Source organism: Myodes glareolus, chromosome 27 (assembly GCF_982192425.1).
Source record: "Myodes glareolus chromosome 27, mMyoGla1.1, whole genome shotgun sequence".
Taxonomy (NCBI): domain Eukaryota; kingdom Metazoa; phylum Chordata; class Mammalia; order Rodentia; family Cricetidae; genus Myodes; species Myodes glareolus.
In genome coordinates this window covers 22,253,341-22,278,997 of record NC_142052.1, presented here as the reverse complement: position 1 = coordinate 22,278,997, position 25,657 = coordinate 22,253,341, and the positions used below count along the sequence as shown (strand labels likewise).

The following is a 25,657-nucleotide window of genomic DNA, read 5'->3' as shown; positions in this document are numbered from 1 at the left end:
CCCACAGCTCTTCGGTGGTAAAGGTGTTTGTGAGTTGCCCATGCTGTCGGCGACACTATTCATGGTCTAAGTGCTGGTATGCTGTCCAGGAGACTCCCTGGTGCTGTAGATGCTTAGAGTCATTTGCGATCCTACAAGTGACCCTAATGAACTCACTGATTCACTACCTGGATTGGGATGGAATCTTTTCTTTGGTTTGTTGTTAGCTTTATCATGTGGGTGAAAGAAGGGTGAACAGATGCTTCTTCCCACCCTCTGAGGAAAAGTCACAAGGACCCTCAGGTCCTTATGTCTGGCTCTGTAGGTCAAGTGGTGTCTTCTTTAAATTGTTTAATGAGATGACCATGGGCAAGCACTTGCAGAAAGGCAGTGAATGGGTGTGTCTTTCTTAGTTCACACTTTAGTCTGCTAACTTTCAGTATAGCCCTTACCATGTACTTTCATCAAAAGTGAGTCACAGAAATGGAGGCAAAACCCACACTTTATTAATGTACTTTATTAACTTCTTGTTACACTTAAAAAGCTAACCTACTAAGTTACCATAATTTTAAGATATAAATATTTTGAGTTAATACATGCCAGATACAAGAGAGCCACCAGCAATTTATCTTCATTCACTTAGAGTCTTAAATAGAGCAGCACTACTCTTGTACTTCTCAGCAATCTCATTGATATTTTCCAAGATGTCTTCAGATATGCATCCTTCATAGTCCCCATCTGCTTTTGCAATCTGTTCTTCAAGGTGTTTCTAGTGGAAACAATTCATAACTCTTAATGCACAGACATGAATTTTGTTTCAAGTGTGACATGTACATACAAGAATGACATTTGTAAATTAAGAAAAGAACCAGGTGGATATAATAGTAGATGACTGTAAACTCAGCACATGAGAGGCTGAGACAGGAGGATCACAGTTTAATATGTCTCAGCTGCCAAAAAAATGCCACCTTGAAAGAAAAAAATATTCTTATGTTCACATGAACTCTATTTTCTTTTTCTCTCATTTTTTTCCTTCTTTTTTTTGTTGAAACAAAGTTTCATTGTGTAGTTCTAGGTGTCCTTGAACTCCTCTGTAGACCAGGCTAGCCTCAAATTCAAATGGATCCCACGTGCCCCTGCCTCCCGAATGCTGGGATTAAAGGCTTGATCCATCACTGACCAGCACATTCTATTTTCTGAATGACATTCCCTTCTTTCCCCAGAGATCATCTAATTGATAAGCTTTTTATTATCTCTAATTGTCTCAGAGCTATGTACATTTATGACATGAAGTCACTTGTGCAGATATTTCTGTTAATAGACAGCACATACTAAGAACAGTCTCATGATAATACAATTTCTAACACAACCTGGGTTTGTTCAAGGACATTGTAATGTTTACAACCAACCCAGTTGTTGCCTTGCAACATATCTTCAAATGTAACCTCCTCCTTATGCAACATATAAGTATACTGAGACATGGTTTTAAATTTTATTACATTACATGTGTTGTATGAATTTTTTGCTTGCATTTTTTGTTTTTGTTATTTGAAGATAAGTCATCACTGTAACTCAGGGTGGCCTGGAATCATGGTAATCTTGCTGCCTCAGTCTACAGTCTTCTTGTTTCCAGTTCTAGAGGGTTCGGATTACAGATATGTAAAACCATCATGCCCCAGACTTATTTGGTCTGCTACAGGTCACTCATATTGATGCGTATAGCTATAGTTCTATTCATACATTGCTAGATCGTAGTCAATCTTTTTTCACCCAGAGATCCACCTCCCTCTGCATGCACCACCCCTGCCTGACTGATCTTTTTTTTTTTGAGACAGTGTCTCCCTTTGTAATTCAGGCTAGTGTCAAACCTGTGATCCTTCTACCTGGGCCTATGTGGTACTAGGATTATAATCATGTGCAATTCACTAGATCTAGCCCTAAGATAAGGATTTAGATGTTCCAAGTACTGGAATTACAGAATGTGTTACCATGATGGTTAAGAAGGCCTTAATTTTAAACTGGACAGTGATGGCACACACTTTTAATCCCATCACTCAGGAGGCAGAGACAGGTGGATCTCTATGAGCTTGAGGCCACCCTGGTCTATAAGAACTAGTTCCAGGACAGGTTCCAAAGCTACAGAGAAACCTTGTTGTAGTGAGGGGCTGCGGGCAGGCCTGTTTTTTGCCTCACCCAGCTCCCGCACAGCTAGCTTAGTCCCAGAAATAACAACATACAAATTGTATTCATTTAAGCACTACCTGGCCCATTATCTCTAGAGAGTTAGTTACTGACTAACTCTCATATCTTGATATTAACCCATTTCTAATAATCTGTGTAGCACCACGAGGTGGTGGCTTACCAGAAAAGATTCAGCATGTCTGACCTGGTGACTGGCTCCATGGCTTCTGCCTCATAGCCCTCTTCCCAGCATTCTGTTCTGTTTACTCCGCCTTCCTAATTTTCTCTCCTGTCAAGGGGGCAAGGCAGTCTCTTTATTGACCAATAAAAATAACACAATAGACAGATAACCTTCCTCCATCACCCTGTCTTGAACCCCGCCCCCTCACACAAAATTTAAAAAAAGAGTTTTTTTTGTTCCAGGTAGTGGTTATGTGGATGTGCATGACTTTAATCTCGGTGCTCAGGAAGCAGAGTGAAGAGGATCTCTAGTTTGAGGCCAGCCTGGTCTACAGAGAGAATTCCAGGATAGTCAATCCTACACAGAAAAACCCTGTCTCACAAAACTTCCTTTTTGTATTTTATTTAATAGCATTTTATAAGCCCATGAGTTGTAAAGGTAGTCTTATATTCTAGCCCCACATTATGTTCATAGTCCATTGGGACCTGAGTTCTTTGGAAGGCAGGATCCAACAATATCAGACAGTAGTTTGTTACTTTCGGTCTTCTACAGTGCTTAGCTCTCACATACCAATTTGGTTTCTGTGCTCATATATCTACTTTGAGATCTTTTCTGATTTTTGAGAAAGGGGTTCTTTCTGTGTACCTTTGGCTCTGTTGGAACTCAGAGATTCCACCTGTCTTCCTCCTGAGTCCTGGGATTGAAGGTATGTACCTTTCCTCCTGAGTGTGAGATTAAAGGCATGGACTACCACTGCCCAGCTTACTTTTGGAATCTTAGACAAAGGCCAGGTATGAACTAATAGCAATCGTATTGCCTCAGCTTCCTAAATGCTGGGATTAAAGGCATAAATATCGTGCCTAATTTACTTCTACACAGCCCCTTCCTGCTGAGTGTGATGTATGTGTTATGTAGGTTATGCACATGAACAAAACACTACTTTGTAAAATATAAAAGTGGTCTACTGTAACCTTGCAGCACCAGTAGAAAAGATTATTTTAATAAATCAATAGTTTCCATCAAACTAAAATTTGTAACCATGACCACAGATGAACTCTGTTGCACAGACGGCAACTGCACAGATTGGACCAATTCGTGAGTGACCAGCTCCCCAGCTGGATAGGTCCTGGTATGGGGCAAATACCCAAAGCTCTCTACCTGCCTCAGCTTCACTAGCCAGCCAACAGGCAAGCCATCTGCAGGTAGGCTGCTCTAACATCCCCTGCATCGAACAGACCCTGTAACCTACATGTTCCACTCAACCCCTATACCCAACCATCCCCGAAGACCTTACCGGCTCTCTAAGAAACAGACAGCAACTGCACAGAACAGACCAAGAGTAGCTCCCTAAGACACAGATAGTAACCTCAATAATTGGTGTAGGAGAGGATCCCTGAGACACAGACACAGGATTGGACCAAGATGCAAAGACACTGCTGGCACCATTTAGAGAAGAGATGGGTAGGCTCCAATGCAAGAATTTATTCAGCAATCTAAAAAGCAGCAGGGTAGCACCAGAACCCAGTGGTCACAAAACAAGAAGACCTGATCATCCTAACTCAGAAGCAGCAGGAAAAAAACTTAAATATAACTTTATGAAGATGATAGAGAACTTTAAAGAGGAAAAAAATTCCTTTAAGAAATAGAGTAAAAGACAAAGAAAAAATTGGAAGAAATTAGTAAATCTCTTAAAGAAACCCAAGAGCACCAAGAAAAATTCAACAAGTAAAGCAAATAGTTCAAGACTTGAAAAATGAAATAGAGACAATAAAGAATATAGAAACCATCAGAATTCTGGAAATGGAAAATCTGGGAAATGAACAGAAGCTACAGATGTTAGCATAACCAACAAAATGCAAGAAATTGAGGAGAAAATCTCAGGCTTTGAAGATACAATAGGGGAAAAATAAAATGTTAAATCCAACAAATTTTTAACACAAAATATCCAGGAAATCTGGACACCATAAAAAGATCAAACCTAAGAATAATAAGTATAACCTAAATAAGACAAAAACACACAAGTTAACATCACCAACGATGAAATCTAAATTAACAGGAGATAGCAATCTCTGATTATTAATATCCCTTAATGTAAATGAACTCAACTCACCTATAAAACGGCACAGGCTAACAGATTGGATATAAAAACAGAATTGATCCTTCTTATACATACAAGAAACACATCTCAACCTCAAAGACAGACATCATCTCAGAGTAAGATGTTGGGAACAAATATACCAATCAAATGAACCTAAGAAACAAGCGGGTGTAGCTATCCTAATATCTAGCAAAATAGAGTTCAAGCTAAAATCAAACAAAATAAACAAAGAAGGCCATTTAGTATTAGTCACAGGAAAAATCCATCAAGAGGAAATCTCAATACTGAAAATCTATGCCCCAAATACAAAGGCACCCTCATATGTCAAAGAAACATTTCTAAAGCTTAAATCATACATTAAAGCCCACGCACTAATAGTGCGAGACTTCAACACTCCCCTCTCACCACTGGACAGGTCAATCCGACAAAAAATGAACAGAGAAATAAGAGAACTAACAGATGTTATGACTCAAATGGACATAACAGACATCTATGGAACATTTCATCCAAAGACTAAAGATTATACCTTCTTCTCAGTACCTCATGGAACCTTCTCAAAAATTGACCACATACTCAGTAACAAAACAAACCTCCACAAATACAAAAAAATTGGAAAAACCCAATGTACCTTATCAGATCATCCTGGCATAAAACTAGAAGTCAATAGCAACATTAATTTCAGAAAACCCACAAACACATGGAAATTAAACAATGCTCACCTGAATTATAAATGGGTCAAGGAAGAAATTAAGGGAGAAATGAAAGACTTCCTAAAATTCAACGAAAATGACCACACAACATACCCAAATTTAACAGACACAATGAAAGCAGTGTTAAGAGGTAAGTTCATAGCACTAAACACCCACCTAAAGAAGCTGGGAAAATCTGACGCTAGTGAATTAACAGAGCATTTGAAAACTTTAGAACCAGAAGAAGCAAACTCACCAAGAGAAATAGACCGCAGGAAATAATGAAAGTTTGAGTTGAAATCATAAAATAGAAACAGAAAAAACAATACAAAGGATCAATGAGACAAAGAGCTGGTTCTTCGAGAAAATCAACAAAATAGACAAACCTTTATCCAAACTAAACAAAAGGCAGAGAGAGAATATACAAATTAACAAAATCATCAGTGAAAAGGGGGACATAACAACAGACACAGAGAATCATCAGGCCATATTTCAAAAACCTGTACTCCACAATATTGGAAAACTTAAAGGAAATGGAAATTTTCTGGAGAAATATCACTTACCAAAATTAAATCAAGACAAGATAAGCAAATTAAAGAGACCGATGGCTGCTATAGGAATAGAAACTGTCATCAAAAGTCTCCCAACAGAAAAAAGCCCAGGAAGGACCAGGTGGTTTCATCTCAGAATTCTACAAGACTTTCAAAGAAGAAATACTACCAATACTTCTCAAATTATTCCACACAATAGAAACAGAAGGAACATTGACTAACTCTTTAATGAGGTTACAAATCATCTGATACTCAAACCACAGAAAGACATTACTAAGAAAGAGAATTACAGACCAATCTCACTGATGAATGTTGATGCAGAAATACTAAATAAATAACTGGCAAATTGAATCCAAGAACACATCAGGACCATCATCCACCATGATCAAATCAGCATCATCCCACAGATGCAGGGATGATTCCACATATGAAAATCTGTCAACGTAATCCACCATATAAACTAGCTGAAAATAAGAACCGCATGATCATCTCATTAGATGCTAGAAAAGCTTTTGAAAAAATACAACATCCCTTCATGATAAAGGTCTTGGAGAGAGGATGGGTACAAGGAACATACCTAAACATAATTAAGGCAATATACAGCAAGCCAACAGCCAACATCAAACTAAATGCAGAGAAACTCCCAGTGATTCCACTGAAATCACGAACAAGACAAGGTTGTCCACTCTCTTCTTATCTATTCAATATAGTTCCTGAGGTCATAGTTAGAGCAATAAGACACCAAAAGGAGATCAAGAAGATACAAAATGGAAAAGAAGAAGTCAAACTCTCACTGTTTGCTAATGATATGATAGTTCACATAAGTGATCCCAAGAATTCTACTAAGGAACTTCTACAACTCATAAAAACTTTCAGCAATGTAGTAGGATGCAAATTAACTCAAAAAAAATTAGTAGCCCTCCTGTACACAGATGATAAAAGGGCAGGAGAAGAAATCAGAGAACCAACAACCATCACAATAGCCACAAATAGCAAGTAGATCCCAAGGTATTAGTCACCCAGAATCCCTGCATAATCAAACATCAACCCCGACATCATCCACTACAAAGTACAATCAATTATAACACGGGGGCCCAATATCCATTCTCTCTCCAAAGCCCCAGAGGACTTCACCTCTTATCTCTGATCTCTTAAGTCAAAAAAATCAGTGGAACCTACACCACTTGGTTCAGGACCTCAGATTTTTAACTCAGCAGTAGTTCCCCTTCATCCTGTACTACCTAATCCTTATACTCTCCTCTTCACTATCCCTTAAAAAACCTCCCATTTCTTTGTCCTTGACCTCAAAGATGCCTTCTTTTCTATTCCTCTATACCTTCAGTCACAAAATATCATTGCCTTTATTTGTACTGACCCAGACACTCATGTCTCTACCTAGCTAACTTGAACCATCCTGGAAACCCCAGGGATTCCAGGAGAGCCCACATTTATTTGACAGAGCTCTAGCCTCTGCCTCACTCTCTGTCACTCCCTAAATCTTAACTCATACAGTACGCAGATAACTTCTCCTTTGTATTCTATCCCCACACATTAGCCAGGCAGATGCCTTGGCCCTTTTGAACTTTCTGTCCAGCCTCTCTAAGGTCCAGTTATCTACTCCTCTGGTTACTCAACCGGGATTAGCCATCACTCCAACTCATAAGGCCATTAATCTAGTCAGTCACAGTCCCCAACACAAAGGATGAAATCCTATCTTTCCTAGGTATGGCAGGCTTCCTTCACTCCAGATTCCTTCCTTCTCTCTTCTTGCCTGATCCCTATATAAAGGAGCCCTTGGCCCCTCACTTGAACCTCTTCTAGCCCATTACCAAGTCATTTCATGAGCTTTAACCTGCACTTCTCCAGGCTCCAGCCCTAAACATTCCAGATTTAACTCGCCCTTTCTCTCTCTCTGTTACTGAAAAGGGGTCTTGGGTCACCATCTGAATCCATCCTTTGCACCTGTTGCATACTTGTCAAAAAAAAAAAACTAGACCAGACTATGCAAGATTGGGTACGTGGCTGTGCGCTCTGGCTGCAGCTGAACTGCTTATATGTGAATCAAAGAAGTTAACCTTTAGGTCACCAATTACTGCTCTTTCTCCTCACCACCTGTCACATATTCTAACATACAAGGGACTTCAAAACACTACTTTCATCCCGAGTTCTCTCCCTTTGGGTAGCCTTGGTACAAGATAAAATACTAACTTTTTAACCATGTCCACCTTTTATGATTTCAAATCTTCTCCTCCAACCATTCCTGAAATACTCCATATTACAATCATACAGTGAGACCCTAGAAGAATTACTACCTTATCCCATACATATACACTCAGTCTATACGTGGTACACCGATGGCAGCTCCCTCCTATATGAAGGAGTACATAAGGCAGGGTATGTTATTGTTTCAAGCAGAACAGGTGAAGCATGGGTCCTTCCAGACCACAGCACAAATCAGCAGTCTGAATTAATAGCTCTAACCTGTGCCTGTTAATTTCCAAAGGGACAATCCCTAAATCTATACACAGACTCCAAGTATGCTTACATATTCTCTTGTCCCATGTAGCTATCTGGAGAGAACTGGACTTTTAACAACAAAAGGAGGACCTTAACTAATTCAGACCAAATTATAGCCCTATTAGGGGCCTCCCATCTTCCACAGCTGTAAGAATTGTCCACTGTTGATCACATTAAACAATTCCATTATTTCCATGGGAACTAGCTGAGCTGATGAGGCAGCTAGAGCTGCAGCTCTTGGAAATCTGGATCCATCTCACACACTACAAGACACTCTCCTCTTACAACCAATCTTCTCTTTATCATCCCCAGGTACTCAAAAGATCTTGTCGTGTTTACACTCGATATTTCATGCCAGTAGTCAGCCTTTGCCTCACTATCAAAATTTATTTACAGCTCACCTCTGAGGATCTGTCCTTTATAAAGACTATCACAGCTTCATGTAAAATTTGCCAAACATCTAGTCATACCTTTGTGCATCGGAGTCCCTTTTCCCAATCAACAGTCAAGGGATTCCTCCCTGGATCAGACTGACAGCCCAATTTCACACACATGCCCACAGTTAGACCTTTCAGATACTACTAGTTCCAGTAGACACACTCTCAGGATGGGTAGAAGCCTTCCCTACCATAATAAAGGATCACAGACAGTTTCTAGTCTCCTTTTCAGGGAATCATTCCCCATTTTGGAGTCCCTACATCCCTTCAATCATATAATGACCCTGAATTTACTTCACAAGCCTCAAACCAGGGCCCTTAACAGCCCATGTTGTTTTCACATCCCCTACCATCCCCAGTCTTCAGGAAAAGTTGAACAATCCGATCATTTCCTCAAAAATATTCTTATCAGACTCTCTCGAGAGCTCCATACTGAGTGGATGAAACTCCTACCATTAGCTCTCCTGCAATTAAAAGTGCTTCCAAAGAAATTCCTCTTTACCTCCCCTTCTAAACTCTTACATGGAGGGTCGATTATGCCTCCTGGTCTTACATCCAAGCCATCCTCCCTTCCCGATCACCCCTTACCCATTTGCTCCACTATCTTCACACTCTTATTTGGAATTTCACCAATTATCATTTACCTCAACCCCTCCCAGATCCCCTTCCCTCTCCAATTAACACTGGGGATTTAGTTCTCCTCTCTCCTCCTGGACAAAATTCCCATCCTCTTGCTCCAAAATGGAGAAGTTTATTCAGGGTAATCCTTACTACTCCAACTGCTGCTAAGCTTAAGGAGTTCCCTCACTGGATTAATCTTTCCCATTTCAAACCTTTTACACCATCAGCTCAAAACAATCTTATGACCCCCAGCAAGAATTTGCCCTCTTAAGCTTTAGAAGATACCAAAACAGCCTCCCTCTGGTCTTAGAAAAATGAGGCCTCACACATCCACATCTGTCAATACTCATCCTGAACCCTATTGGATTATGCTCCACCTCTTCTCATTCTATCTCCTCATACACTCCCTATCTCAACATGTGCAGATTTGAGGTTCAGCAAATATACTCAGAAGTTCAGCTAGATCACTCAGGTGGTAGGTTCTTTGTGGGAATGTAGGATTCTGAAACCTGCAATAATACCACTACCCTTGTACTACCACCCAGCTCCTACATCCAAACATTCATAATGCTTCTATTCTCTGTGATACCCTGCTTACCAGCTAGGCGGTCTGAGACTTGTGTCATAGTGTTCCCCTTCCCTGAATTAGAGGTGGTTCCTGGTGAAGAATCCTTGTCAATTCCCATCGCCAAGTTCATAACTGCATGGCATGGCATGGCATGGCATGGCAAATGAGCAATCCAAGTGATACCCTTTCTAGCAGCCCTGGGCATAACTGCACTGCAGCCACTGGAATAGCAGGACTGACTGCTTCCCTAGCTGTTTGCCATCATTTTCCTCAGAATCCATGGGAATTTCCTACAGGTATCCCAGACTATCCTTAGTCTTCATGGACGAATGGACTCACTGGCCACCTTAGTACTATAAAATCGAGGAGGAGTGGATTTACTCTTCACAAAAGAGAGAGTTTGTCTGTGTCTCTTTTTTGGAGAAGAATGTTATTTCTACATCAATCAATCTGGTGTAGTGAAGGATAAGACCCAACAGTTCCAAATGGATCTTCAAAACCTAGCCAGTGGATCACTAATAGTCAGATATGGAACTGGATGCTACCCTCCTTAACCTCTCTTTCCTTATTTCTCTTTGTTCTACTAATTACGTCCTGTCTCATAAACCTCTTGTCTAAATTTCTTCAACAACAAATCCAAAGGATTTCTAACCAGACTTTGAACAAGTTACTATTGCAGGATTACCAGCCTATAGCTACAGAACCAGAGGCCTGTGCATTCACTTATATCCTGGGGATGAACATCAAGATTGTCCCAAGAACTTCAATGCCCCAATTCAGCAGGAAGTAATCATACTTACTTCCAAAGATGCTACATGTGTAGCAACCATCTCTAAAAGATGCTGTAAGTTACATCTCACTTTTCTCCTTTCTTCAGCTGTGCTTTGTAGAACCAGTTGGTATCTACAGAATTAAAATAAAAAACACTTAATATCTAGAAAATAAATGAATAAATTGGTACAGTGTAGTAACCTGAGAAAAATATAAATTTTGCATTTATATATGTTATTATTTTCCCTGAGAAATATTTGGTGAATAAAGAAAGCCATACCTGGCCATAAGTGGTGGCACACACCTTTAATTCCAGCTCTCAGGAGGCAGAGATGGGCGCATATTTGTGAGTTTGAAGCTGGCCTATAGAATGGAGTTCCAGGATAGGCTTCAAAGTTACAGAGAAACCCTGTCCATCCCCACTCCCAAGAAAACCATGGCTGGTAGAATCCATCCAAATGCAAATGTAAATGCAAATGCAAATGCAAATGTAAGCACACAGCTCAGATCTCTACCAGCTGCTTCTGTTCACTCGATGTGTGGTCATCTACCCTGATGCTGTGACCCTCCATTCCATTTCAGACAAACCTTCCACCTCTTCACTCAAGTGCTAGGCTACAGTGCCTGTCTGGCCTTGTAGGTCTTCTTAAGTTGAAGAGTTCCATATTTTGCATTATTATGCATTTCTGAATTATTTAAAATGTCTACAGCTGGCTGTGGTGGAGCATGCCTTTAGTCCCAGCAATATCAGGCAGTTTGAACTACATAATGTGTTCCAGAAAGCAGGGGCTATATATAAAAAATATTCTATCTCAAAACCAAAATAATGGCTGCTTGGTGGTGGCTCACATCTTAATACCAGAACTTGGGAGGCAGAGGCAATCATATCTCTGTGAGTCAAGGCCAGTCTGGTCTACAGACTAGGACAGTCTCCAATCTACACAAAGAAATCCTGTCTTGAAAAACTGAAAAAAGAACAAAAAAACCCATAAAACAAAAAAGCCAAAAACCAAAAACAAGCAGAAAAATAACAAAAAAACCCAAACCAACCAAACAAATGACATCTGTAGGAAAATTGAAGGTCAAATTGCAATTCAGAAAGTTAACTGATATAGACTGTATTCAGATAAGTACTATGGTTTCTCTCATGTGTGGAGCCTTGATTTAAGTTTCTATGTGTGAGTGGGTTGGTGTACATGTGTGGAATGAAACTAGAGAAATTAGAGAACTGTGAGAGGGAAAAAGAGACCTGAAGGATTTGGGTACAGGGGCCCTGAAAGTGATAATGCAATACTATACTGGGAAAGCAGAAATTAGGTTGTTGTAGGCAATGGACTAAGAGCAAGAATGGGACACAGGGGAGGGGAAGGCAAAGGCCAGAGGGCAGGATATGGAAGAAGAAAGCATGTAAAAAATGCCATTATGAAATATACTACTTTGTAGCTAACTTAATAATCTTGTAATGGAAAATACTTGTTCTTACAGCCATCATCGCAGTTGAAATGGTATCCATGGGGCAGGTGTTGTACTATATTAATACAGAGACATCTATTACAGTACCAGGCACATGGTCATAAAAAAGCATTTGCTGAGCCAGTTGTTGGCATGGATGCATCTAATTCCAACATTTAGAGGACTAAGTAAGCCCCGAAGATTGTGGGCTAGAGACTCACCTATACTGAGCAAGACCTTGTCTTAAATAAGAAAAGCATATTTGCCAAATACATTTTGATGCAATTATTGACCTTGCATTTTATGTCTGTCAGTGTTTGGTTTAATTTTATTGTGATGCCTATAAGTTGTTGCACAGGCCTATAGTAGCCTCTTGATAATTATATGTTTATGTTCTGTGACAACTTTCATGTCTAAAAGTCATCTGACCTTTAATATTTGAAAGTATTCGGCTGTAAAATAATTTGTTAATGAAATCTTTTATTGAGAGTTAATCAATCTTACTTTTTTATGATTATTTTGACTTTCCTATTTTGATATTTTATTGTTCATGCTGTCAACCATCTTAATATCTATTTTCTAAAACTTAGAAGGTTTTTGCTATACATACCAGGGTAACCTTAGACTTGTTATGTAGCTCAGGCTTACCTTGAACTCAAAATTCTCCTCTCAGCTTCCAGAGTGCTGGGATTACTGGTATGCACCACCATGTCTAGCTCAATAAGTTTTAAAATAATTTAAGTGTCTGGGTGTTTTGTAAGCATATATAGATCATTTGCACACAGTGAACAAGGAGGCCAGAAGAGGGCATCAGATCTGTGGGACTGGAGTTACTAAGGGTTGTGATTGACCAAGTGGGTGCTGGGAATGAACACAGGCCCTTTGAAAGCACAAGTGCTCTATCCACTGAGCTACCTCTTCAACCTCTCATCAATTACATATATGTGTGTGTGTGTGTGTGTGTGTGTGTGTGTGTGTGTGTGTATACAAATGTCCTCCCTGCATGTACGCACATGTGTTACCTGCTCCTAGAATCAGAAGAACTGGAGTTACAGATGGTTTTGAGTTTCTTTGTGAATGTAAGGAATTGAATTCAGGTCCTTTGCTAGAGCAACCAGTGCCCTTAATCACTGAACAAAGCCTCCAGTCCCACACATATATAGTTTTTGTTGTTTTTGTTTTGTTTTTTGTTTGTTTGTTTGTTTTTTGAGTCATGGGTTTATGTAGCCCAGAACACTGGATTCTCTTGCTTTCTAAAACTGGGATTATAGGTATGTCCTACTGCACAAATGTTTAGATCATCAACTCTTTTGGTTTTTTGAGACAGGGTTTCTCTGTGTAGCCTTGGCTGTCCTGGAACTCACTGTGAAGCACAGGCTGGCCTTTAACTCATAGAGGTCCTCCTGCTTTTGTCTCCTGAGTGCTGGGATTAAAGGCGTATGCTGCCACCACTACCACCACGGGCTTCATTAACTTTTCTTCCTTCCTTTCTTTTTCTTCCTTCCTTCTTTTTCTATTTAAAGACTTATTTTTATGTATATGAGTACTTCATCTGCACGTACAACTTTATGTCAGATGAAGGCATTGGGACCTACTGTAGATGGTTGTGAGCCACCATCTGGTTAATGGGAACTGAACTCAACACCTCTGGAAGAGTAAGCAGTGTTCTTAGTCATTGAGATATCTCTTCAACCCCTCATTAACTTTTTTTTAAAGATTGACTTTTGTTTAAATTTTTAATTACACAGACTAACTTGCACTATTACTAAACATAGACCATTTTTCATTTTAAAATTTCCTGGCTGTTATGGTTTTTTTAGATAGGGTCTTACTATGTGACCCAGCATGGCCTGGTACTTGCAATCCTCCCAGCCTCTGATAACAAAGTGCTGGAATTGCCAGGACAAGGCAGACTCCTGACCTCTACTTTATTGAGGAGAGGAAAAGGTCTTCCTTGTAAAAAGTAGATGTTTTGTTTTTCTGTTGGTACAGGGAATTGAAGCCAGGGCTGCAGCCATATGCTAAGAAAGTACTTTACCACAGGGCCATGTTTGTAGCCCATGAGGTCAGATGCCATAGAATTTAACAGTGAAAACAAACTTGTGTGGATTACTTAAATAGCTATTTATGTAAAGCTGTGGGTTTTAATTACAGATTACTTTGAAAACAAAAATGAATAAAACTGGGTGGTAGTGGCTCACACTTTTGATCCCAACAAATCCCAGCACTCATGAGCCAGAGGCAGGAAGATCTCTGTGAGCTCAAGGCCAGTCTGGTCTACAGAGTGAGTTCCAGCAACAGTCAGAGCTACACAGAGAAACGCTGTCTCAGACTAACCAGAATTTAAACCACGTTGCTCAGCAATCACAAGTCACACTCGACGCTAGGCTGCATTACATGCACCACACTTACTTGCTCTAAACTGTCCTCCAAAGCAATCTTTTTATCTAAAACTTTGCTAATTTCTTCTTTTCAGCCAAGAGCTCTTTGAGAGGTACCTAGAAAATAGATGAAATATGGGAGTCAAGATATATTATGAAATTCCCAGAGAAATTATTATATTATGATCTAAGACAGTTTCACAGGAAAAAATAAAGCCATGACATTTTAAATATACTATACAATTGGTGAGAAAACATCTTATTTTCTTGAAGCCAAGGTTTAGGAAAGAATAAACAGCTGCTCTCAACCTTCTTCCAAGTGAGAGGATTATGGGTATCCGTCACAGTACCTGACAGTCCACTTCTGTCCATATCTGTTTTTGTGTCTGGATGCATAAGTGCGGGTCCTTGCAGAAGCCAGAGTTGGGTCTCCCTGGAGCTGGAGCTACAGGAGTCTATGAGGTGACTGATGTGGGGACTGGGAATAGAACCTGGCCCCCTCCCAGAGCAGTAAACAGTCTTAACTATGAGCCATCTCTCCAGCCCCCATTTCTCTTTATACCTTGCTTAAGATTCTTGTTGTACTTCTATTTGTCTTCTAACCTGCTGATTTTATTTCAACACTCTACTGCATTGTTTCTCACTCTATTGAGAAAACTGAGGTAATACCCACTTTAAAATGATTAAATAGAAATAGTTATGTTAAATTTAACCTAAAACTAAACTTTCTATAAAACTAGTTTATACAAAAAGGATACAACTCAGTGGCTGTAATATACTTACATTGTTATCTAAATGTCATTTGTACTTTAAACATATTTCATTACACCAAAAGAAAGTGCCATATGTCATTATGTATTAAGTCTTCTTTGTTTCTGTTTTTAGGAAACAGGGATTCTCTATGTATTTCTGGCTGCCCTACAACTACTATGTAGATCAGGCTGGCCTCAAAGTTAGAGATCCATGTGTTCCTGCCTCCTGAATACTGGGATTATAGCCTTGTGTCATCACACCTAGTTCTCAAGTAAGTCTTTTAAAGCTGTTATTGACTTCTAGTTTTAATCAGTTCCTTTTTTATACTGTCCATCAAACCCAGAAATTTTACAACAAACATGGGCTCTACCACTGAATATAAATCCAACGTCCTGTAATGGGTGTGGTTGTACATGCCTGTAACCACAGCAATCTGAGGCCACTCTGGACTACGAGTTACAGTTTCAACAAAACAAAAACAGGATGTGAAAGATGGCACAGTGGATAAAGAGCTTGCTGATCAAGCCTGGAGACCTGAGTTTGATCCTCAGAAACCACCTAAGGTGTACGAGAGAACTGACCTCCACATGTGTGTCACGGAATGCACTCTCCCACATGTCTTTTCACACTTGAATAAAAAGCAAAACAAATGAAAATACTTGCCAAACCCCAAACAGCACAACACAACAAAACAAAAACCCATCCCAGGCCTGTTTTTTGAGACTCAATGCCTTTTTACAACTCTCTTCCAATTGGCTGGGATGACAGATGCTCTCCTTCATTCCTAACTATTTCTAATTTCTCCTTTTGGGATTTATTTATATTAATTCTGTGGATACATGTGCAAGTTGAATGCAGATGCCTGTAGAGGCCGGAGACATGGGAATCTCCTGGAGATGCAGTAAAATTAGATGTGAATTAGATGCAGCAGGCACTGAACCTCTAATTTGGGATATCTCTTCATGCAGCACATGTTCTTTACCACTGAGCCTTCTCTCCAGCTTCCTACTTCTACGTCCATTGCTCATTACTGTATAAAATATTTCTAAAGGAAAAGAAAATTTTATGAACATATTCTTTGTGACTAAATACTCTTTACAAAATTATTTAAATTAGGCAATTAATTTCTTGCTGGAGTAATATGAAACCACTCAAAGTAGTGATATGCAATATCAGCCAGCTACCTGGCTACTAACAGAAATCAATGTACCAGCCAGCAGGACAGTGGTAGCACATGCCTTCAATCTCAGTACGTGAGAGGCAGAGGCAGAGGCAGAGGCAGGCAGATCTCTGTGAGTTCAAGGTAACTAACCTTGTAAGTTTTACTATCAGTAAAGCAGGCACCTGACATTTGCTACTGATGATCTTCCAAGTGGAACTGAAGGTAACTAGAAAACAATGCTTACCTAAGATTGTTGACATAGTCCTGATATGTTTTACTTGTAACCAATATTTTAATGGATAGTTGGATGAAGTAAAGGAGGCAGAGAGGAATAGACTTTTAAAGTCAAAAGTCAGGTAGGAAATGAGATGTCTACCACTCAGAAGAATTGTGCTGCTTCTTAGTCCAGTCTTATAGCACTAAGGTAAAGTGAGGTTCAGACACAGACTTACATATACTTGAGTCCTGTATTGGACAAGGCTTTTGGCAGCAGCTTCAGGATTAAACTTGATTTCAAAGTCACAACCTTTGGAGTTCTCAGCACCTTTGGGAATAAGTTTTAATTTTCTAGCCAATCTGTGGTAGTCTGCTAATTGTGCTTCAATCTAGTAAAGAGAACACAAAAAGAAATGTTAAAAATAAAGCAGTCTTAGACTGTGTGGTTTTCAATGATCATTTCTATAACTCTACACAAGCAGTTATGCCAGTTTTTAGTAGTTTGATAGCTAACTATAGTAATATGAAAATATATGGATGAAAGGTTTGAACAATAATTCTAAGGCCACAATTCTAATTATTGATTGGTGAGAAGTATACCACTGTTCATTTACTCCATATAACTTAGAGTATGTTTTGTTATCAACTAAAATTTACATTTTCAAACCTAGATATAAATATAAAGTTTAGAGCTCGGCATGCCTTTAATCCCAACAATTGGAAGGCAGAGGCAGAGGCAGGCAGATCTCTGTTAATTTGTGGCCAGACTGGTCTACAGAGGGAGTTCCAGGACAACAAGGGTTACATACAGAGACACTCTGCCTGGAAAAAGCAAGCAAACAAACAAACAAGCAAACAAAAACAAAATAAAAAATCCAAAGTGTGTGAGTGGAAATTCAAAACTTACATACTATAGTATTAACACCTTTTTATTACACCAAATAAAACATATAGACAATTTACATTTCAAAGTATTATTTCAAATACATTGAAAAATTTTTGTAGTGAGGGGCTACGGGCAGGCCTGCTTTTCATCCTGCCCGGCTCCTGCACAGCTAGCTTAGCCCCAGAAATAATAACACACAAATTGTATTCATTTAAGCACTGCCTGGCCCATTATCTCTAGAGAGTTAGTTACTGACTAACTCTCATATCTTGATATTAACCCATTTTTAATAATCTGTAGCACCACGAGGTGGTGGCTTACCTGAAAAGATTCAGTATGTCTGACCTGGTGGCTGGCTCCATGGCGTCTGGCTCATAGCCCTCTTCCCAGCATTCTATTTTGTTTACTCCGCCTACCTAATTTTCTGTCCTATCAAAGGGCCAAGGCAGTCTCTTTATTGACCAATGAAAATAACACAATAGACAGATAACCCTCCTCCATCAAATTTTTTAATAGTTCATATTTCTCTGTCCTTTAAGGGTACATCTGTTACCAGAACAGTGTTTTTTCCCTCTAATGGAGTCCCCAGTTTTCCCAAACTCTTAATTTACTTTACAATGTGACATATCTGTTCACTCTTACTAGCTGAATGTAAGCTCTATAGAATCTGATATATATCTTTGTGTGTGTGTATGTGTGTGTGTGTGTCTGTGTGTGTGTGTGTGTGTGTGTGTGTGTGTGTGTGTGTGCGTGTGTGTATCTCTGTGTGTATCTCCTCCTCTGGCCCTAGAACAGAGCCTGGCAGTTTCTGCTCTCTTCTGTTGCTCTGTAGGCCCAATCAGTGGTCTGTTCTACTGCTTCGGGCTCCTCTTTTCAGTCTAATGAAAAAGCTTCCAGGAGTTCACTGCTTATGTCTCTACTTCTTTCTCTCATTATTAGTTCCCACAGTCAACACTTCTGATGATCTAGATGCAGTTGTAAACATTATATTTCAAAAGAGTTCTAGATGTTTTACATATATATAAATATATATATAATTGTATATATTTATTATATATATAAACATATATATATATATATATATATATATATATATATATATATATATATAGTTGTATTTCACAAGAGTTCTGCTGTACTACCAGACTTAACAAGTAGGGCAAAATCCGTACAGAAAAAAGGTTACAGATTTATTGCTTAGGTGAGTTTTTGTAACCTGGACAGACCTTTGATACTCTTACCTCTCAGGTGACCAGCCCACTAAGTTCCTTTCTCATAGCCAGAAAAATGTCCCTAGGACTCAGCTTTCCTACTCCCTAGATTATTTTCTTCTTTCAGAGTGTTCAACCAAAAAAATGCTATCCTTTTTAGTTTCATAAACTCAATGTTTACTTATTCCAGAGATTTATAACCTTTCCTTTCTTACACAGCCTCTGAGAGACAAGGTATTCTGAAGTAACTCACTTCAGATTAACTGATGTGGTCTAATTGCACTTCATTTTCTTTTTTCTTTCATTTTTTTTTCAAAACGGGGTTTCTCTGGAGCTTTAGAGACTGTTCTAGAACTCACTCTCTGGATTAGGCTGGCCTTGAACTCACAGACATTGGCCTCTCTCTGCCTCCTACACTTTGTTTTCTAAAGAAGCAAGTGGAGGCTATAAAATGCGAGATGATAAGGACTGTGAATACTGTTAATAAAAAATTACAGGCTAAAACTAAATCAAGTTTGACCAAATTCTGTGCTCAAAGATTGGGTGCCACATCCTTTTCATTAGTATTATGTATTGAACTTGATACTCTGAGCATGCTAAGCTTGTGTTCCATCATTATGTAGACCCATAATGATGGTAGCTCCTATAAATGTGTGTACAGATGTATACCTATTTCCATTATACGCAGGAATGGAGCTTACCTACCAGAGTTAGGAGATAAGGGAAGATAAATGACTACTTACAGTGAACTGTTTTGTCACCTTATGTTATAATCACATACATACATTTATTTATTTGTTGAGATCATAGTTCATCATCAGAAAACTGAGTTTATCTTAAATTTGACTGATAAATAATAGAGGTGTTGATGAGCTGGCATAAGGATATGAGTGTTTTAGCTGTGCTAAATGTCAGCATTAGAAAAGTTTATCTCTCTACCTACAGAATTCCCCTTGGTTACACAGGTCTTTAGTAAGGTCTTCCATGATGAGGGGTTACTAAGAATACACTTTGACTTAGCGCCTCTTTGCCTCTGGCATATTTTAATTCCTCATTCCACATTTGTTTCTGTTCAATCTCTAGGTCTTTGGCTAATTTATTAATGGTCTGTTGCAACTCATTGTTTTCATAATTTATTCTCTCGATATCTGCAACCGAGTACTTTTGGTTATCAACTATATTCTGTAGCCGAGCATTCTCCTGTCTCATTGCTTCACAATCTAATTCGACAATAGAAGAAACAAAATCTTTCAAAAAAATTTTTTTTAAAAAAATACTTTACAGAGAAACTGATGGCACCATTTATGATTGTTTAAATGTTAACTATATATGTGTGTGTGTGTGTGTGTGTGTGTATACATTCTTTCTTATGGATAAGTGATCCTACCTCATTAATGACATAAGCCATACAACTAGAGCTTTAGGTTGATATCTTCCATGTTTGCCTTACTACAGTTTCAGAAAGAAGGGTCTGACAAATTGTGGCTCCATCCAAAGTTACATTTAAAACTTGGAAACAGGCATAGTTCAACTTTTTTATGTTCATTTTAAATGCTTCTAATACTCTTTTACAAACTTGAACTATTCAGAAATGTGGTTTTTACACAATTGTTGGTAAACTCTACCTCTGAGCTGGCTTAAGTAAATTTATGACTCTATTATGTCTCTGCACAGAAGCAAGATAGATCTACAGAATGTATGTATGACCTACTCAATTGTAGTCTTGAATGGTTTTAAGTAATCAAGGAAGCTATCCAAGTCAGAGAATTAAAACAAATGACAGATGATATTACTCTCTCATCTACTCAGCTGGCAATTTTGGATATAATATTCTCATAAGAATAAGGAGGTGCCGAAGTGGTGTGGTTAGTAAAGAGTCTATGGTGCAAGGAAAGGAGGGCCTAAGTTTAGATACAGCACCCACATAAAAGTTGGTCATTGGGCACGCATCTGTGACCCTCATGTTGTGGGTGGAAGGTGGACAAAGATCCCTAGAGGTCAGTGGCTGCCAGCCTACTTGAACAAATGAGCACCAAATTAGAGAGATGCCATGATTCAAAGTAAGGTGCAGAGTAATCAAGGAAGACCTAGGTATTAATCTCCATGTTCCACATGTATGCACATACCGCACATGTACATAAAAATACACATAGACATATGTATGCCACTTTCTATACAGTCACAAAAAGAAGATATGTACTAGTTCTTTTGATTATGTGTAAAGAAAAGAATAATATTAGTATTGATTTAATTACATTGGGATTAAGAGAATAGTCTATGATATGGAAGAGCAAAGGACATTGATCATGGGCTAAGAAAACAGTGAGAGTTCATTTAGAGCAAACACAATATGCACAATTGGAGTATTTTGTATAAACTTGATTTTAGTATATACTATGTGACAATTATAAGCTTTGGTTTTGTAGATGATCAGAACTACATAGACTAAGGGTTAAATCCAAAACTCTAAAGACCATCTTCACAATTTACATATGATAAACATTAAGAGTGACATAAGGAAAGAAGAAACTGCAGATTCTAGGAAAACTGCAGCTCTCCTTATATTTATTTTTAAACTGTAGTTTCATGGCTCTGTGACTTAAGTCAACTTCTGCTCTGTTTCTCCATCACAGAAGTTAGCAAGTACTATGTGTCATAATATTTTCCAAAGCTTAACTACAGTAGGCATGTGCTCCTGAATCCAATGTTAGGAAGACACAGGACACTCTGGTGCACCCTTTGCCGTGCTGTTGCATGTAGAGGATGGGGCACATGCAGCTTTCCACTTTGTTTTTAATCTGCTTCAGCTGCGGACTTGCTTACATGGCACTGATAGAGGATACGACAGTTACAGGCAACAGAAGGAGGCAGAGATCAAGAGTCTAGCTGGTTAGGGCCAGTAAGATGCTCAGCAGGCAGAGTCCTTGCTGAGCAAGCCTGACAAACTGAGATTGGTATCCAGAACTATGTAAAACTGCAAGGAGAGAATGGACTGCAAGAGTTGTCCTTTTACCTCCACTTGTATCCTGTGGCATGTCCTCATACAGACAACATACACAACCATCTTTGACTCCAGTTCCAGCAGATTTGACACCCTCTTCTGACCTGAGGGTATCAGATTGACATAAAATTAACATACACTTAAAACTTAAAAAAAGGAAGAGCTGGGCAGTAATGGCATACACCTTTAATCCCAGCACTCGGGAAGTGAATTTCTGTGAGTTCAAGGCCAGTCTGGAATACAAAGAGAGTTCCAGGACAGCCAGGACTACACTACACCACTATATACTTCTGGGATACCCTATCTCAGAAGAACAAAAAGCCAACAAACCAAAAAAAAAAGAAAAGAAAAGAGAAAAAACAAAGAAAGAGAACAGAAAGAAGAAGGGTGTGGTGGCAATTTATCATTCTAATTTTTGGAGGCAATATTCTGAGTCTGAGGTGAGCTAGGGCTATTTATCATTATGGCCCACTGGAGGCTGGGGCCAATAAAAAACAGCATGGGATACAAATATAGTTTTAAAAAGGAAGATAAAAGAGGATGCAGAGAAGACACAGTAAGAAAATGGAGGTAGAGATTAGAGTGATGTGGACATAAACCTAGGTATGCTGTCAACCATAGAAGCTGGAAAAACAGATTCTTCCTGAGTCCTTTGGTAAGTACGTATTTATTGGCTCTTAAATTACATTTGGAGCTATGAGAGAAAAAGTAATTATTAATTGGTGCAGGACAATTGTCTGATCTGCCAGTATCCAGGCAGGAAGTAGAGGTAGGTCAAGGAGAACAGAAGACTTCTGGGAAGGAGGAAGCCCATTCCTCCTCATTCCTGTCCCAAACACAAAAGAAGGAAGATGTGATTGCCCCGCTGAAAAAGGTATAGAGCCATGTGTCTATCATAGATAAGAACAATGGGTTAATATAAGTTATAAGAGTTAATAAGAAGCCTGAGCTAAGGGGCCAGTCAGTTTATTATTACTATAGACCTCTGTGTGCTTTCTTTGGGGATAACAGAAACCAGGCAGGATGAAAACCCATACAACAATTATTATTTTGCTGTGTTTTTTTTTTTTTTTTTTTTGAGACAGGGTCTCACGATACAGCTCTGGCTGTCCTGTCACTCATTTTGTAGCCCAGGCTTCCTTCCAACTCACAGAGATCCACCTGCCTCTGCTTTTCATGTGCTAGGATTAAAGGTATGTTCTATTATATCTGGCTGAAAGAACTAATACTGAAAACTTGATAACTGCTACAGAAAGTTACCAAAGAAGAAAAAGGTCACATAGCTGTTTATTTAGGCCTATAGGCCAATCTACATGATCCCTTATCTCTGCTTATGTAGTCTCCCAATTTCTTCATCAAGACCACCTAGTTGCTGGTCTAGGATGGACGAATGTGACTCCAAACTGCTCATGTATGCTTTATACTTTTGAACATCTTCTTGTAAGGAATTTTTCAGTTTCTTCAATGATTCTAGGCGATTCTTGATTAAAAAAACATACTAAGTTAGTTATTTTTACCAAGAAGCATTCTGTATTTTAAAGATAACAATATTATTTACACTTATCTTAGAGGAAGTCAAAAGAACTAAAAAGAACTTTGGTATTACTACTATAACGTAATAATTTAATGAAAGACTTCATTTTATAATAGGGAAAGATCAAGGATAATGTAACACATATACTTAATATCTGATTACTTTTCAGAGCAATCTGCATGCTCCACTAATAAAATCAAGATAAAGATTCTGCTACCAAGTTTGGAAAGTTGGCTCAGGGGTGTGAGCGCTGCCTGCTTTCACAGGACCTGGATTCAGTTTAACAACTCTCTGTATCTTGAGTTCAGATTTGACATCTTTTTCTATTCTCCACAGGCGCTGTGAGCATATGGTACACAGATATGCATGTAGGCAAAATACCCATACATATTAAAATAAACAGCAACAATATCATCTTGCTTTTATAAAAACATACATGTTACAGTATACTCTATAAGCCAGTTTGTTACCACCGTGTTTTCTCTACCTAAACTCAGGAGGACCTCTTGAGAACAATGTTCCTTGCAAGTTCCTTCCCCAGGGACCCTGTTCAAATGGTAGTTTGGGCCTTATGTAAACAGGCAGGAAGCTTTCATCATTTTCCCAGCACCATTAGTTCACGACTAGAAGATCACAAGAAAAAACAAAGCACCGCAGATATCACATATGGCTTCACTGAAAGTCTATACTATCTTACCTTTAAGAAGCTTATTTTTTAACCCATTTAAAAACACTTTCCATAAGAGGGTCTTCTCAAACAGGCTCAAGAGTCTAAAGAGCTGTCAAGTGAGTTCAAAAACACGGTTACTAACCGATTCTTTTTCTCTTTCTTGCTCCAATCTTGCAATCTGTTCATTGAGTTATTTGTTTTCTTCTGCTAATGACTGCAGCTTGGACGCTTCTACCTTATATAAATCCTCTGGGAAAAAGCCCAAACACTTCATCAAATCAACCTACAGCATCCTTCAAGTTTTCAGTACCTTATTTCCCTCTTTCCCCCAATGCAGTAGATGCTACCTTCTATAACAGCAAGTGTTATTTTTACTCCATGGTATAGTCTATTGTCCTCAACCTTCTTAAGCTTTCTTTCATAGCACCAGTTGTAATTGGCTTTATGGTTTCTCATTTAATTATCATTACTTTCTTTCCAACAGAATAATGTGAAGATTTTCTGTTCCTCCTAACTGCATTTTTAGTGCCTGGCACACAGTAGGAATGTCAAAATATTTGAGTAGATTAGTTTATATGTTTAATTATATATAAAAACATTAAATAACTCATTAAATGGTTTCCCTATTAGATCACAATGAATTTTCCCTTGTGTGCATTATGTATGTGTATGTGGTCATGAGTATGCAAGTGTTCTTATAGAAGTCAGAGGTTACATTGTGAGCCTTACTCAGCTGTTTCCACTTAATGTCTTAGGGAAGATCTCTCTCCAGTCTGGTCAGTTTCACTGGCTGACAAGCTCTAGGGATCTCAAGTCTCTATCTTTCCACCTGCTACACTCAACATTTTTATGGGTGTTGGAATTAGACACAGGTCCTCATGCTTATTGAGGATGACATTATAGACTGAACCATTTCTCTTACCCTCATGTTTTGTCTTTTTAAATGTATCTATCTGCTCCCTGGACAGATGGAAGATAGTTACAACAGCTGGAGTGTCCTCTACTCTTACATTCCTAGTGCATCCTGGGGAATGTTGGTTTTCCCCTCTGACCTTTTGTGCAATAGGTGTCAAAGTGATATTCCTGCATCACTAGGTAATATTGAGAGAAAAATAACGTATATGGAATTATAATGGCTTGTTATGAAACTCTCATAGCATTTGATGGTGTATTCCAGAAACAACTGATTGTGATGAGTAGATTTTAAAAACAAAGACATGATTCTCTATTCAGTTTGTTTCATTTTTTTCTAATTGGAAATTTAAATTTGAATAAAATGGAGTAGGCAGTTATATAAATTCCTTAGAATAAGAGATTGAAAACCTGCCATTAACTGTTCTATAAATTTATACACAATCTATTACTTCTAAACATGAATAGGGATGAAAATACACTATTTGGGAAGAAATTTTGAAGTCAACCCAGGAAGCTTACTAAAAATTATAATTTGACATGAAATGAAGAAACTTAGTCTTCTTTAAGAAGAATGCTGGGGCTGGCTAGGCTCAGTGGTCCTCTTACACAGGACCAGGTTTGTTCGCATCACGTGTTCTGTTTTAAACATGGCACCACACAACTATTCACAGCCTCAGTCCCAGAGGATCTAATGCTGTCTCTGAATTCCTGGGTCAATAGGCACATATGTGGTTCAAACATGTATGCAGGCAAAATATGTCTAAACATAAAAAACTAAAAACACATAAATATAATGATGATGATGATAATGATGATGATGAAGCTGAGGCTACAGAGATATTTCAGTGTCTGAGAATAATTGTTGTTAATGTAGAGGAGCAGG

General features: G+C 38.7%; 1 pseudogene; it reads right to left on the bottom strand.

Moving 5' to 3' along the window:
* Positions 1–610: 610 nt before the first annotated feature.
* LOC148117605 (kinetochore protein NDC80 homolog) lies at positions 611–25,078 on the bottom strand (annotated as a pseudogene).
* Positions 25,079–25,657: the final 579 nt, after the last annotated feature.